The sequence below is a fragment of the Notechis scutatus genome, chromosome 2 (genome assembly GCF_049901735.1).
Source record: "Notechis scutatus isolate UNSWTSFEM ecotype Mainland chromosome 2, rNotScu1.2, whole genome shotgun sequence".
NCBI lineage: Eukaryota > Metazoa > Chordata > Lepidosauria > Squamata > Elapidae > Notechis > Notechis scutatus.
In genome coordinates, this window is record NC_142010.1 from 170,049,678 (window position 1) to 170,064,276 (window position 14,599).

General features: G+C 38.2%; 1 protein-coding gene across 2 annotated transcripts in view; it reads left to right on the top strand.

Annotated features, from left to right (window-relative positions):
• The window catches only part of PRAG1 (PEAK1 related, kinase-activating pseudokinase 1), a 39,560-nt gene that overhangs the window by 1,072 nt on the left and 23,889 nt on the right, over window positions 1-14,599 (top strand). The gene's annotated exons all lie outside the window — the stretch shown is intronic.

Consider the following 14,599-nt stretch of genomic DNA (forward strand, 5'->3'; position numbering starts at 1 on the left):
GTACTGTAGAACAAGGGGCCTCCAACCTTGGCAACTTTAAGCCTGGAGGACTTCAACTCCCAGAATCAAAGCTGGCTGGGGATTCTGGGAGTTGAAGTCCTCCAGGCTTAAAGTTGCCAAGGTGGAGAGCCCTGCTGTAGAACAATCTCCCCCTCTATTTCAAACTCCGCAAACTTGAAACTCTTTCCCCCTGAGTATTTCTGGAATGCAGGATTTACAGTCTTTGTTAGGTTTCTTACCTCTGTATTGCTCAATTGTTTTAAAGTTGCCAATTTCCTTTAAAGCTTGCTGGTATTTAAAATACCTTTTAAACTGTCTTTTCAGTTTAGCTGAACCCTCTGACCATTTTTTATTATCTTTAATAGGCCTCTTCACTGACTCATTTCCATGTACTCTCATTTTGGGTTGATCACTTCCCCTTTCTTGAACATCTCTGACATAAAATGTTTCAGAGGGAAATTTTTATTGAAGACATTCCTTTCTGACCGTGCCATAAAGCTTCAAGATATACAGAAGCAAGCAAATAAGCTAATAATTATTTATTTAGTGTATGGCAGAATAATCTAATAAAAATATTGAAATGTAATCATTTGTGTTGACTGATTTGCAAATCAGCCCTAAATTTGCCTTAATTAAGGATTTTTTTTTCTTCTGGGCAGTTGCCTACTAAAGTGGACTTTTTCAATTTGTGGTTTATAAACTAGAGCAGAGATTTTTTGAATGTCAAATCTGAGCAGTGCTTCTCAACCACATCAAGATGCTTGGCTGGGGAATACTGGGAATTGAAGTCTGTACAGTCCATATAGCTTGAAGTTGCCTAGGTTGTGATAAACACTGTGCTAGAGGCTTGATAAAGCTAATTCTGTTGCCTGCTTGTAACTGCTAAAGGTAGTACAAAGTGTCAAACACCTGACAGGCGACAGAGCATGGTTAGTCGGCTCCTTGTAATATTTTTAGTCACATGCTACAATTTCATTTCATAATTCTGTTTCATTTCATAATTCTGTTGCCTGCTTGTAACTGCTAAAGGTAGTACAAAGTGTCAAACACCTGACAGGCGACAGAGCATGGTTAGTCTGGGCTCCTTGTAATATTTTTAGTCACATGCTACAATTTCATTTTTCTCACATTCTGGGGTACTTTCATCTCAGTGAATTTTAAGAACAGTAAATTAGACACATTTATACCTGCACCCAATTTTATCTTTTACTGGTGGGGATGATCCTGTCAAATTTTAGCTCATTTTAGTTCCATTGATTTATTGGGTTTAAATCTCTTCTGCTAAAGTAAATGGAACTCTATTTTGTTTGTTAGTTTGCATTCTCTGTCTTTAGAATTTAGCAGTTTGATTCTGGGGATTAATTATTCCATTAAAATAGGCCTGACATATACTGTATAAGGGGCCATGTGTGGTCTATGGTTCTTGACCTATTATTTTTATTACGTTTTTATCCATTTTATATCTGTGCTATTCCATGTTTTTATGCTTTTATGATGCTAACTGCATTTGTGGCAAACCGGTAAATTGCAACCATCCACATTCCTTCCAGAAACCCACTAATCACTTTGTGCATGAAATTGTCCCTCTTTTGTTGTAGCTGTTGGGCACCCCAAAATAAAAAGTGGGTCCCCTGGGCACCAAAATTATGCCAGTCCTTAATACACGGAATCACTAATTTATTTATAGTGACTAAAGCCCAAGCCATTTTAGCTGAATGATCTGCCATAACCGTGAATTATGACAGATGGCCTGTCATTTTGTAATCACTCTTATATTTCACTGATAGTTATGTGACTTTTCTTACCACAAGGCTATATAGGTCTTGAATGCAATCTCCTGGGATTTTTGAGTGGGGTCTCATTTGATATGCATAGGAAAGCTCTATAAAAAATGAATGCATCTGTGCATATCCTGTTGATTTGCCATTCCTGTGATAGTTAATGCACCAGCTGATCAGAATAGTAATATTATTGATCCAGCAATGAAGAATGAAGAGGCTGAGCTGCCAGTCTAATATCCAGCATTTTCTTTATGCCTCCAAACCTAATACATGTGTACCTACCTCTCAAGCTGTTCCCTTTTAGAAAGAGAAGAAAGTTCACAGCGTTGAAAAAGAGTTAAATAAATTGGAGGCAGAAGGATCTCTCTCTCCTCTCCATATCTTTTTAGTCTTTGCCAAACCATGTTTTCAACGCTTCTGCATTCTGCTTCATGCATCACTTTTTTATTTTGATTTATTATGTCCATCTTTGAGAGGATTGCATTAACTGTATCAGCTATGCCATCCTTGGTTTTTTTCCCCTTTCCTTTCAACCCATTCACTCTTCCTTCATACATTTGTTTTATCATTTGTTCCTCATTCATTCTTTCTGTATGGCTGGATCGTGTCAGCCTTCTTCTTTTATACTGGTCACTCAGTTTGGTTCCTTATCCACATTCCTTCAGCATTTCTTCATTCTTGATCTGAATTCTTCTTGTTTTATTTGACACATTTCCCTTAGTAACCAATGAAAGGTAAAGTTTTCTCCTTTCCAGTCTTGCCCAACTCTAGGGAGCAGTGCTCATCTCCATTTCTTAGCCAAGGGAACCAGTTATTGTCTGAAAATATTTCCACGGTTATGTGGATAGCATGACTGTACACTGAGGAGCACACAACCTTCCCATCAAAGTGGTACCTATTTATCTATTCGAAGTTGCATGCTTTCAAACTGTTAGGTGGGGAGGAGCTGGGGCAAGCAACAGGAGCTCACCTTGTTACGTGGCACTCAGTCTTGAATCCGGGCTGTCAGCTTTCCAACTGACAAGCTCAGCCTCTTTGACCACTGAGCCATTGGGCCCATCCCTCCATCCACTTTTATGTTTCTCCTTAAGTACTCAAATCTCATTTTCATATAACGAAACCAATAGAAGCCCACTATTATACACAGGAATTTTGGCTTTTTCAGCAGACATTCACACCTGGTTCTTAGCTGATAAAATTTAAGAAAGTTTATGAAAGAATTTAATAAGTACATTTATGAAAAAATAATGATAATAAATTGTATAGCATCCAAAAATCATTTTTTAGATGGGACACAAAATAGTGAGGAATAGAAGGCAGAACAGTCGTTACAAATAGAAAGGGAACAATTAATTCAATCATACTGTAGAAATATGGGCTGCAGTAGAAGGACAGATGTCCTGGCTGATTATAGTTGGAAATAGGAGGTTGGATTAGCCAGTCCTTGATTTGAAATGATGCATTGGTTCTTTAGCAGGCTAGCTGGGTTTTCATCATATTGCCTGCAATTAAAATAATGTTTAACATCTAGATCAGGGGTCACCAACCTTTCGGACCTCAGGGACCACTAAATTCATAATTTTAAACCCCGCAGACCATTAATATGAATCCAGCACGCTTCTTGCTGAATCACCTGGACTCCCAATGACGGGATGGGATCCTTCAGGCACTTAGCTTGGCCACCTGTTTCTGCAAACTTAAGCACTCAGAGAGCCATTTGGACCCATTTCCCACAGAAAACAAAACACTGGGATCTCTCATCTCTTTCTCTCATCTTTCTCTGTATCTCTCTCCTTGCGCTGTCTTTCTCCCCCCCCCCTCTCTCTCCCTCTCTCTCTCTACATATCTCATTCTGAATCTCTCATCTCCCTCTCTCTAAATATCTTTCTCTCTCTCATGTCTTTCTCTCCCCCATCTCTTCGTTTGTCTCTCTTTCTCTTTCCTTTCTCTCTCTTTCTCTGTCTGTGTCTCTCTCATTTTCTCTCTCATCTCTTTCTCTGTATCTACCTTTCTCTCTCTCTCATCTCTTTGTATCTCTCTCTCTCTCATCTCTCTTTCTTTTTCTCTTTCTCATCTCTCATTCTCTCTGTGTGTATCTCTTTTTCTCATCTCTCTCTCTGTCTCTCCTTTCTCTCTCTGTCTCTCTTTCTCTGTCTCTCTGTGTCTCTTGCTTTCTCTCTCATCTCTCTGTCATTCTGATTCTCTGGTGCTCTCTGGGTCTTGCAGGTCCTTCTTCGGCCTTTGTTGGTGTTGGATGCACCTTGGTCACCCGGGGAGACGCACGACCTGCTCTGTGCCCCAAGAGACTCCCCCAACCTGGCTGCAACCATGCTCCATGTCGTAATGGACTCGAGGAGGAGGGAATGCTGTCTCCCCCATTGTGAAGCGCACTAAATTTAACAGTGCTGAAAAAGCAGTGGGCAGGCCATGGAGGCACCAATCACAGTGGCAAAGAGAAAAGGCTGGGTTGGGCCAGTGTCTCGGGGCTGAGAGGAAGTTGCACATCTCCCGTGCAACCGAGGTGCACGGAGCACCAACAAGGGATGGAAGAAACACCCACAAGACCCAGCAAGAGATGAGCTTCACTCCCGCTCTGGAATTCAGAGCGAGTCTCTATTCCCCACCCTTACCTTATCCTGGAGCAGCTACTCCGGGTGCTCTGCAGATGACCAAAATTTTCTCGCAGACCACCAGTGGTCCGCGGACCCCCTCTGTTCTAGATCCAATCCTGTATTCCTGTGCTTATTGGAGTATTGCTTATTGGAGTATATTTGGAAGAAAACAGATGTGGTCTATTATTTTCTTTCTCTATGATTGTTGCCCCAGAGACTGTATACTCTTCTTTAAAACTGCCCTCCATCCTTTGTGAGCCATACTGGTTCTTTTGAAAGTTGAGCCAATTTATTTCATGATCAGCTACAAGTTGTTTGGAATCAAAGTAAAACTAGAACTTTCTTTGAAGTGCTGCAGCTCTGTGTCCCCATTGGCAGGAAGGTGTTTTTTTTTTTTTTGTTTCAAGGAGAAAGAAAGTTTGTTGGTTCTGCAGTTCTTCTCCTTCATAGGAACTACTGGTATTTAGATGATTTTTATGTATGACCAAATGCGCGCAATAAGAAATAAGAATATACTGTAATAGTATTAGGTGTGCATACCATTCATTTTATACAAAGCTATAATTTCTGTTTCACCAAGACCTGTGGATATCTCAGGACAGGGCCATGGGGTCATAGAGTGGGGGCGGGAAGCAAATTAATTAAAATATTAATTTAATTAAAATATTAAATATTAATTAAATATTAAAATATTAATTAAAATAATTACAAATCTAAAAATGTCAAGTTGCTTTTAAAGCCTAACATAGTTATTGCTTGCTTATCTTGTGGGAGATAATACTGTAATTTCATAAAATATGAAGAGAACTGTATCGTGATAGTTTGTGCCATAGGCATTTGTTGGATTTTAATATGATATTACTGCAGTAGGATAATATGGCAACCATCTGGAAACTGTTAACGTAATTAAGAATTTGACTATTGTCTACAATGAGATGTGTACATTGTAAATGGAGATTCCAGAAATAATACTGCATTGCATCTGCTAAACAGAAATGTCTTCAAATCATCATGTTAATTATAACAGAACAGTCTACTCTGACTTAATTTTAATAAGACTTCAAAGCTTATGTGGAATTTTCTAATTGATGACAAGATGATCCTAGTCATTAAAGATCAGGTAGTCTTACTTCAATCTGGAATGTAGTAATGGAGAAAAATATCTAAAATGGAATTTAACAAATTTATATCATGGGGGTTTAAAAAGAGAAATGTAAACATTTCAGATATCCTGGGGTTGGGCCACTCTGGCTTCTTAGTCAGATAACCTAGAAACACTTAAGAGGCTATGGTGTCTGTATAGCAATAACATCATCACAATGAAGATCAACCTTGTCTCATTCATCACCAGAGATAATTGTGAGCTTGGATCCTTCTGAGGCCAAAATGGTACCACTCTTGTACAGGAGTGAAAGATAGCATAGCCTTGAAAGAATGTCAGTGTTTGCAGAAGGTGCTATAGATCTACTTAAAATAGAACTCCCCTACCCCACTACCCAAAATAGGCCAAAACCCTCTCTTATCACACTTAGCAGCCATAAATGAAGATGGAATGTTGGGAAGTATAGTGGTAGAAATTGATGTATTTCACCAGTGGTAGAAATCCTAAACTGGTGTATTTCACTTTGCAAGTTTTCTGCAGGACTAACTGGTTGCTAATGTAACAATTATCATTATTTATATAGTCTTAATACTTGGAGCAATTGAAATGCCACCAGTTGTTCTTGCAAAAACAACCTTGTATAAATAGACAGTTACAGATTGTGACAAGAATTGCAACTAAAAGAAAAGGCTACGACACGCCTTTTCTTCATGGACTAGGTGACATTTTTCAGTTAAAACTCATATCAATGTATGTTATTAAGGAAATTACTATATTTGTGAACCATAACCCCATAGCTGCCAAGCAGAACACCTTAACCAACCTCACAGGGTGCTCATTACAAATATTAAAGTAATAGGGATGAAGTACATTTTTCATTAAGAATACATTTGACAATGTGATTCTTATGCCAGTACTTAATCTCTTATGACTATTTTCTGTGTGGTGTTTTGAATATTTTTGGTGCATAAAAATATCATGTGATAGTACCACTTTATACTGCACTGGTAAGACCCCACTTGGAATGCCGAGACCAGTTTTGGTTACTAGAATACAAAAAAGATACTGAGAAAGTGTGCAGAGAAGTACAAAAAAGATGCTTAAGATGAATGGTTGTGGAAACTAGGTACTGAATTAGACAAGCTAATGAAGAGAAGGATGACATGATAGCAATCTTCCAATACTTGAGAGGCTGTCACAGAGAAGAGGGAATCAACTCATTCTCCAGAGTAGCCAAGGGCAGGACAAGAAGTAATGGGTAGAGAATTATTAAAGAGAGATCCAACTTGGAATTAAGGAGAAATCTCCGAACAGTGAGAACAATTAATGAGTGGAACAGGCTGTCTTCAGAAGTTGTGAATGTTCCTTCACTGGAGGTTTTCAGAAGAGGTTGGACGACTATTTAATTATAGCATCTCCTAGTTGAGCAGAATGGTTGGACTAGAAGATCTCCAAGGTCCCTTCCAATCCTACTTATGTTCTATCTTCGATCATTGAAAAATATGAGAAGTTTTGCCAGTACGTTATTAGACAGTATTCCATTATTTATATGTTAGTTTATTTATCAACTTTATAGATTCATCCATCTCACAGTGATTTTGGGTGGCGCACAGAATTAAAATACAACAACAACAAAAACTGAATAAACAAAGCAATTAAAAATAACCATTAAAGTACAATGAAACAGCTAAAATTATAATAAAGTAAAAAACACAGGAGAGTGCATTCTAAACTTATAAACAATATAATCATTTTGCAGCTTCTGTCCTTCCATGGAATCCCCTAGTCAGCGACAAAATCAGATTTTAAGGGCCTTCTAGAATAGGAGTGTCAAACTCAATTTCATTGAGGGCCACATCAGGGTTGTGTTTGACCTCGGAGAGCCGGGGAGGTGTCTCTGGAGGTGGGGGTGAGGGTGACCATGGTGTGGACAGCTTGATGTCACTCATGTCAGGGGCACTTGTATCAGCCAAGTGCTAAGGCAGGACTTTCCTAAGACCCTCTCACACTCTCATTATAATCTCCTTCCTTCCTTCCTTCCTTCCTTCCTTCCTTCCTTCCTTCCTTCCTTCCTTCCTTCCTTCCTTCCTTCCTTCCTTCCTTCCTTCCTTCCTTCCTTCCTCCCTTCCTTCCTTCATTTTCTTCTTTTTCCTTCCCTCTTCATACTTCTTCCTTCCCCTCTTTCTTTATTTTTCCCTCCTTGCTTTCTTACCATCTTTCCTTCTTTTTCTTCATCTTTCCTCTTTCCTTTTCTTCTTTCCTGTCCCCTTATGCATGCTCAAATGCAAAAGGGGAAACATTTCTCCTTTTGTTTTGTTTTTAGTTTGCGGGCAAAAACAGAGACCCCCACACACCCCGTTCTTGGCCGCAATGGCCTCCTGCAGCCCTCTGCCAGCCAAAACAGACCCCGGAGGGACCACGTGCTCCCCCAAAGCTCTGTTTTCGCTGGCAGAGGCACCTTTGCTGTTTCCAGGCTGGTCTCATGGCCAGATCCGGCCCAAGGTTCTTGAGTTTGATACCTAGGAGGTTAACAGAATAGGGACTAATCACCCTTGGGGTGGGGCAATGATGCTTGGTACCATTCTACATCATGTCAGCATTGCATCAGCACAACAATGATCACAAAATAGATGCAAATGTTCAAAATAATTTTGTTAGAAAGTTTTCATTTAATATGCAGCATGTGTGCATATCCTGGCACCAGAAGCAACAACTGCTGATCCACCTGTGATGGGGGTGTATAACAATTGCTGTCAGGCGACTAGACAATGACCCTTAAAATGTTGGTTCATTTAATTTTCTGTTTCCACTGTACATTATATTAGTCGGCAGGTTTTGTAGATTTCCCTTCCCCCCAAAAAATCACTGCATATGTATAAATTAATTCTAAAAAAATGAGATAAGCATAAAATAAGTTAAAAATATATATGTACAGGAAGTATTATAGTGGGCTTTTAGCAAAGTCTTATCTTTTCACGTCTGTGAACACCTTCAAAAAATAGCTAGTGTTTCAAAATCTGTCAGATACCTGTTATTTATTTGGTTGCTTTCTTGAACTTCCAGATGTTAACCTTCTGTATGTGTTAGATTCACATGATTTTAGCATTGTTGCCATATTTAGTTACCTCAAACAGGAACTGCTGTACTTCACAGGGTGAGCTCAGCTTCCCTCTGTTTTTTCACTGTAAATGTATGCATCATGGTGATTAATTCTTAGAATTGTTTTCCTTCCCTTCCACTTCTTCTCATATGTTTCTGAAACTTAAAGTTCATTATTTAAAGCATAGAAACATGTGGGCAGAATTTGGAAAATCTGAAAGAAGAATTCACTCAGCTTTGTGCAGTCAGCTTCTGCAGCAGATGCATAGAATTATTTCATTTCTTTAAAAGAGATTTTTCTGATGAATGGATTTAACAGAAGTTCCATGATGTTGTGTTTTTGTATCCTTCTCGAACAATTCTAAAAATCAGGCTTCATATTTTTAGACATTTACAAAAGAGTTGAAAAATCACAATTTCAAGCCATTTTATCCATAATAACTATGCCAATAAATTGGGCTAAGTTGAAATACATTATATCTATATATTACAGTACATTGATAGCTCAGCTGACAATTTCAGATGTCTTTTCTTTTTTCTTTTCTTTTACTCTTCATCCTTTTCCCTTTTCTTTCATTGCATAGTAAAGCAAAAAAAAAATGCTTCTTCAACATATGGACTTATGATCAGTAGTATGGATTGTCTTCAGAATGTGTGTTTCTTAAATTTCCATTGTGGCTAGTATTCAGTATGTACATATGCATATTTTTTTTCTTTAACGCATTTTTGCAAATGAAAAGAGCATTTTTATTCTAGTTGGCCTCCATCATTGAAAACTATTGTTTCAGTAATTAAAATTCAACAGGTACTGTTACAGATTGGGAAAAGAATTGCAACTAAAAGAAAAGGCTATGATACGCCCTTTCTTCATGGACTAGGTGACATTTTTCAGTGTCATTCAGCTACAGTATAGCTTAATTGAAAGGTAAGAGGATTTGGAGGTAGCAAAAGTAAGCAAGCATATTTTAAAAGAGTTTTATAAAATGCCTTAATTAAATAAAGTTATACCTGTAAAATTTATTTTATCGTGCCTAAAGAACATCTCTATGGAAAAATCATTTTACATGAAAACAGGCCTTTTCCCACAGAGCGTGTAGTATGCTAAGCAATAATTTACTTGAATTTAGAATGATGAAAGTGAAGGAAACAAAAAAAAATATTTTGGCTTGCTCTAGCCACTGTTTAGTTTAGGGTGTATATGACTGAGCTGAATGTTAATCAGTAGTTTCTTTATAGAGTATTTACTGTTATCCTAGTATATGGTACTCAAATGACCCTTCTTTTGTTCAGGTCAAAATCAGAATCAATTTTGTAATAGTTATTGAATAATTGTGAATAGTGATTAATTGTATAATAGTTCAGGCAAACAGGCTAAAGAAGAAGGGTTTTAAGGTAGTATCTAGTCAGGATTGCCAACCGAGTTTCTTAACAAACTCAAATAAACCCGGATTCTACACAAAAATATCCAGATTTTTAACCCCCCCCCCCCAATAAATTAGTTTTAAACTAACATTTTTACCTAATTACTATAAGTAGTGTTAGCTGTCCTGTTGGCATATTGCAGCAAAAGAAACTCCAAGGAGATTGTTTTTCCAATAGTATAACTTTAGTGATTTCTACATAGGTGCAGAAGAAGCAAAGCCAGTTCTGAGGTTTTCCTGTGAAAACCACCCTAAGTAAAAAACCCTTTTCCCCTGGGCCACCTACTGTCCATTGTCCACCAATCATATACAGTCAATTTGTTTTGGGAACAGTCTGTGCATATTTGGAGCTTTCTCAGCATTTGACCTTGAGGTGTAGAAATTGTCTCAGGCCACAGACAAGACGGTGCTCTTGAATTCCTCAATTCTCTCCCAGCTCCCCATACATTCCAATCACTCCCTTCCCCTCCCCTTCCTAGTTTCTGTTGTCTGGTTGCAAGCAGAAATATATGAGAAGTCAACCAGTCCTCGACTTACGACTACAATTGAGACCAGAATTTGCACTGTTAAGTGAATCACATCTGATTTTATAACTTTTTTTTTTTTGCCACGGTTGTGAAGTGAATTGTCATGCCCCTGGTGGAGACTGACTCTGAGGGAGAGGAGGAACAGCCAACAGGGAGTGGAAGTGTGGCTCCGGAGGTTGTGGAGGAGGCTGGGGAAGGGCAGAGGCCGGCTGAGCAGTCAGAGGAGGACCCAGGCCCATCCCCTATCCATCCTAGGGCACGCAGGGAGGAGAGGATAAGGGAGAGATGTGGTCGTCTCAGGAGGAGAGGGCCTTGATCCTCTACATGGGCTGCAGGTGTGACAACTGAATAAGAGTTTAGACCTGCGTACTGGCAAACGCTGGAAACAAAGCATGTAAATATCTCTAGTTTATAGTTCCTCTCTGAGTTTGGCGTCCTTCCCAGTGTGTGTTATCTGTGGACATCCCCCAGCTCTTATCTTGCCTGGTTTGTGTTGCTTTTTTCCTTCTTCGTGTAACTGTGTGGGAGTTTTTTTGTCTTCCGTCGATAATATTCGGAGCTTGGAAGCAAAGTGAAGGAATAAAGGGGGCTTCACCTGTTTTCTGTGACTGTGTTTGTTTTGTATCCCTGGGTCATCACATGAATCATGTATTCATTAAGCCAATCCGGCTTCCCTCATGGTCTTTGCTTCTGACTGGAAAGATCGCTAATGGCAATAATTTGGCCTCAGAACACTATAACCATCATAAATACATGTTGGTTGCCAAATGCCTGGATTTTGATCACATAACCATAGGGATGCTGCATCAGTTATAAGCATGAGGACCTGTTGTAAGTTACATTTTCCCATGCCACTGTAACTTTGAATGGTTACTAAATGAATGATTATACATCAAGGACTACCTATATATACAATGCAACTTAATGTATAGAAGAGACGTAGATTTTAAAGTAAAAAACTCTAGAAATCCAGACAGGGACCAAAAAACCCAGATCTGTGTTTAAAAACCCAGTTCTGGCCACCCTGCATCTAGTAACTTCCAAACTTTCTTAGAATTCACAGCCATCAAGTTGGGCTTTAAGGGAATTGTGTAAAACATTTAGTCATGGAGTTCATATTATGTATCACTTCTTTAAAAGTATATACAGTAGAACTTTTAGAATATAAAATAATCCAAAATTATGCATTTAGGTCTGATGAAAACATTTGTGAAATTAATGGGTTTCACTCATAATGACAGCCATAAAAGATTAAGCTTGGTCAATATGCCTTAAATGGGGTAGACTTGCCAATCAGTAGCAAATTCTGCTCAGTCTATCCTGGGCATTATTTATATCTTTTAATTTTATATTTTATAAGGTACAGTGCCCAGAATCACTTTGGGATAAATAAGTGTTAAATAGAATATTTAAAATTTATTTTACATTCCATCACAAACAATAATAATATTGTTGTCTAATCTATTACATGGCAAGGCTGAGAGAATAAAGGGGCACAAGAATACTACTGTATTCTGAATTCTAGTTTAAAGTTATTGAAAGAAAAATTAGACATAAATTTTTAAAAAGCCTTAGAAGTGACCTACTGTACAATCAACAGTTCTCAGATTTTTAAAAGGACATATTACTATGAGAAAATAAAATAAATATTAGGACTAATAAGTATAGCTTCAAAATCTGGATATTTACCCTAGTGTTTATTTTTTTCTACAGAAATGTGTATGCCATACTTCACACACAGTTTTAACAGATAATAGACATATTTATTTTTCTACATTAATATTTGTAAGTCAAGTCCTTTTAAAAAGAGACATCTCTCTTTTAATTTTTTAAAAATCAAAAGCCTTAAATTTGAAAAACTCATTTTAAATTCATTGATTTTAATCGATTTCAATTTATAACCTGGTTTTCTATGTGTGCAAATATAGATTTACTGTTCATTACTGACTTATCAGCTCTGGTTATTTTAGCTCATAGTAAAATTGACTTCCTGTTCTGAGAACGATACCTATGTTTGATTAAATGTTTGTTTGATTCATGCAAAAAGCATTTCTCCAGGTACTCAACCCATTCTTGCATGTTTTGTTTTTCTAAAAAATCCACTGTACTAAAAATTCAAGAGATATGAAGGGAGGAAATACCCAGTTCCTACAGATATGAAATTTATCTTTATATTGACGATTCGTTTTGCAGGTTTTAATTTCTTATTGCTTAAGGCCAAAAGATTGAGGTATTTATTTAAAAAAATAACTTGAATGCTGCAGTTTGAAAGCCCTAAAGTCCCCCAGAATACCTCAGCATCTATTTAACTGAATTGTTCCATTTTTCAGGGGAAATCTTTTGCCCCAAAAGTCTTAATGGGAACAAAAAAAAAATTCAATATTGCTGCTATGTCTACTTTCCAAACCTTTGAATGCAGTACCATAATGACTTGGTCCTCTTCATCTGAAGCGCTGAGACGTGAAACATCGAAACATTCAGTTTTTCCTCGCAGCTATCCAATAGAATAGAGAACACACTCAGCCAGTGATCTCCCCATCAGTGATTCTGGTTTACGTTGTGTGCATTTGCATTGTGGTCTTAGAAAAGAAATATAAAAGGGAGATGCAAAGAGATTTTTTTTTTTCCTGTGGCATTAAAGGCATCTGTGGAGGCAATGCCATGTCAGTGATGAGTGATAATGGCTGCCGAATCTGCAAGGTGAATGAGGAAAGGAGAGTTTGGGGCCTAGAAAGGGGGAGTCGAAGCAGGCCAGGTCACTGCAGAAATGACACACTCTAAAGCAGGGATATCAAACTCTCAGTGTCACATTGCTGTCACGTGACATATTGCAACATTTTCCCCTTTGTGGAGCTGGGGTGGGCATGGCCTGTGTGTGACGCATCCAGCCTACGGGCCACCAGTTTGACACCCCTGCCTTTGGAGGCTTTCCTAAGCATCAGTATTGCATAACAAAAGATTCATTTCATTCAGTTTATAGGGTGGCCTAATTAAAACCTAGATAGATAATAGACAGACAGACGGTTTGGATATCCTGCTATAAATAAGTATCCTGCCTCCGGATACTTTCTGATGATAGCCTCATCTAGAGTGCATTGCAATAGTCCAAACAGGAGGTGACCAGGCCATGAGTGACCAAGCAGAGAGCTTCCCTATCCAGGAAGTTGAGCGAAGGCCCTCTAACCACAACTGCTATAAGTGGGATCAGTTGCCAAATATACACAACCAGGTGGGGTCACACAGGAACAGAGCTTCCTCTGAGGTAGAAATGTGCTGGGTGAGGGGGTAATGAGAGAGAGAGAGAGAGAGAGAGAGAGAGAGAGAGAGAAGATAAAAAGAGGGGAGAAATGGGAAAGATAGTAGTGATATGTGGAAGACAATCTAGTTACTTGTATTTAGACTGTATTTTTACTTTGGGGTAATAGTTGGAGATGTAGAGAATTCCATGTCATGAAAAAGAAGAGCTCTGTGTTATGTGCCCTGGCTTTATAATAGCTATCATGATTTGCCATACAAACTTGCTAAATTGCAGTTGGTGTAACTATAGTCAATGACATGGATGCATATTTGTGTGCTCAACAAAGAGCTGCCATTTGGAGCACAAGCCCTCAATCTTTCTATAATTGTGTTGTACTTTGATCTGTTGGACTGTAACTCCCGTAATCATCAGCCTAAACAGTAAGTTAAGTGTTTAACCTTAAAGTAAAGCAGTTACTAAGTGAAATGCAATTGTGCCTATGAACTTACTCTAGCTTTTCTTTGATTTAGACTTGCAAAGATCGTAAATGCAACAGTCGATTGCAAAGTTAATGTTTCATTACAATTGTGACTGTGAATGGTCACTAAATAAGTCAATCACTGAATGAGAACTACCTATACTGGAAGCAGCAGCTTTTTTTAAAAAAATGCTGTTTGTATTTTTTGAATTAATGCATATAAGAAGCATCAACTCTGTTGCATAGCTAAATGTCTGTGGAGATTCTCAGCCATCTGGGTCATGGTTGTCCCAAAGGTGTTTTTTCAGGAGGCAATTGGATTTTTTTGTTTTTATTTGAAG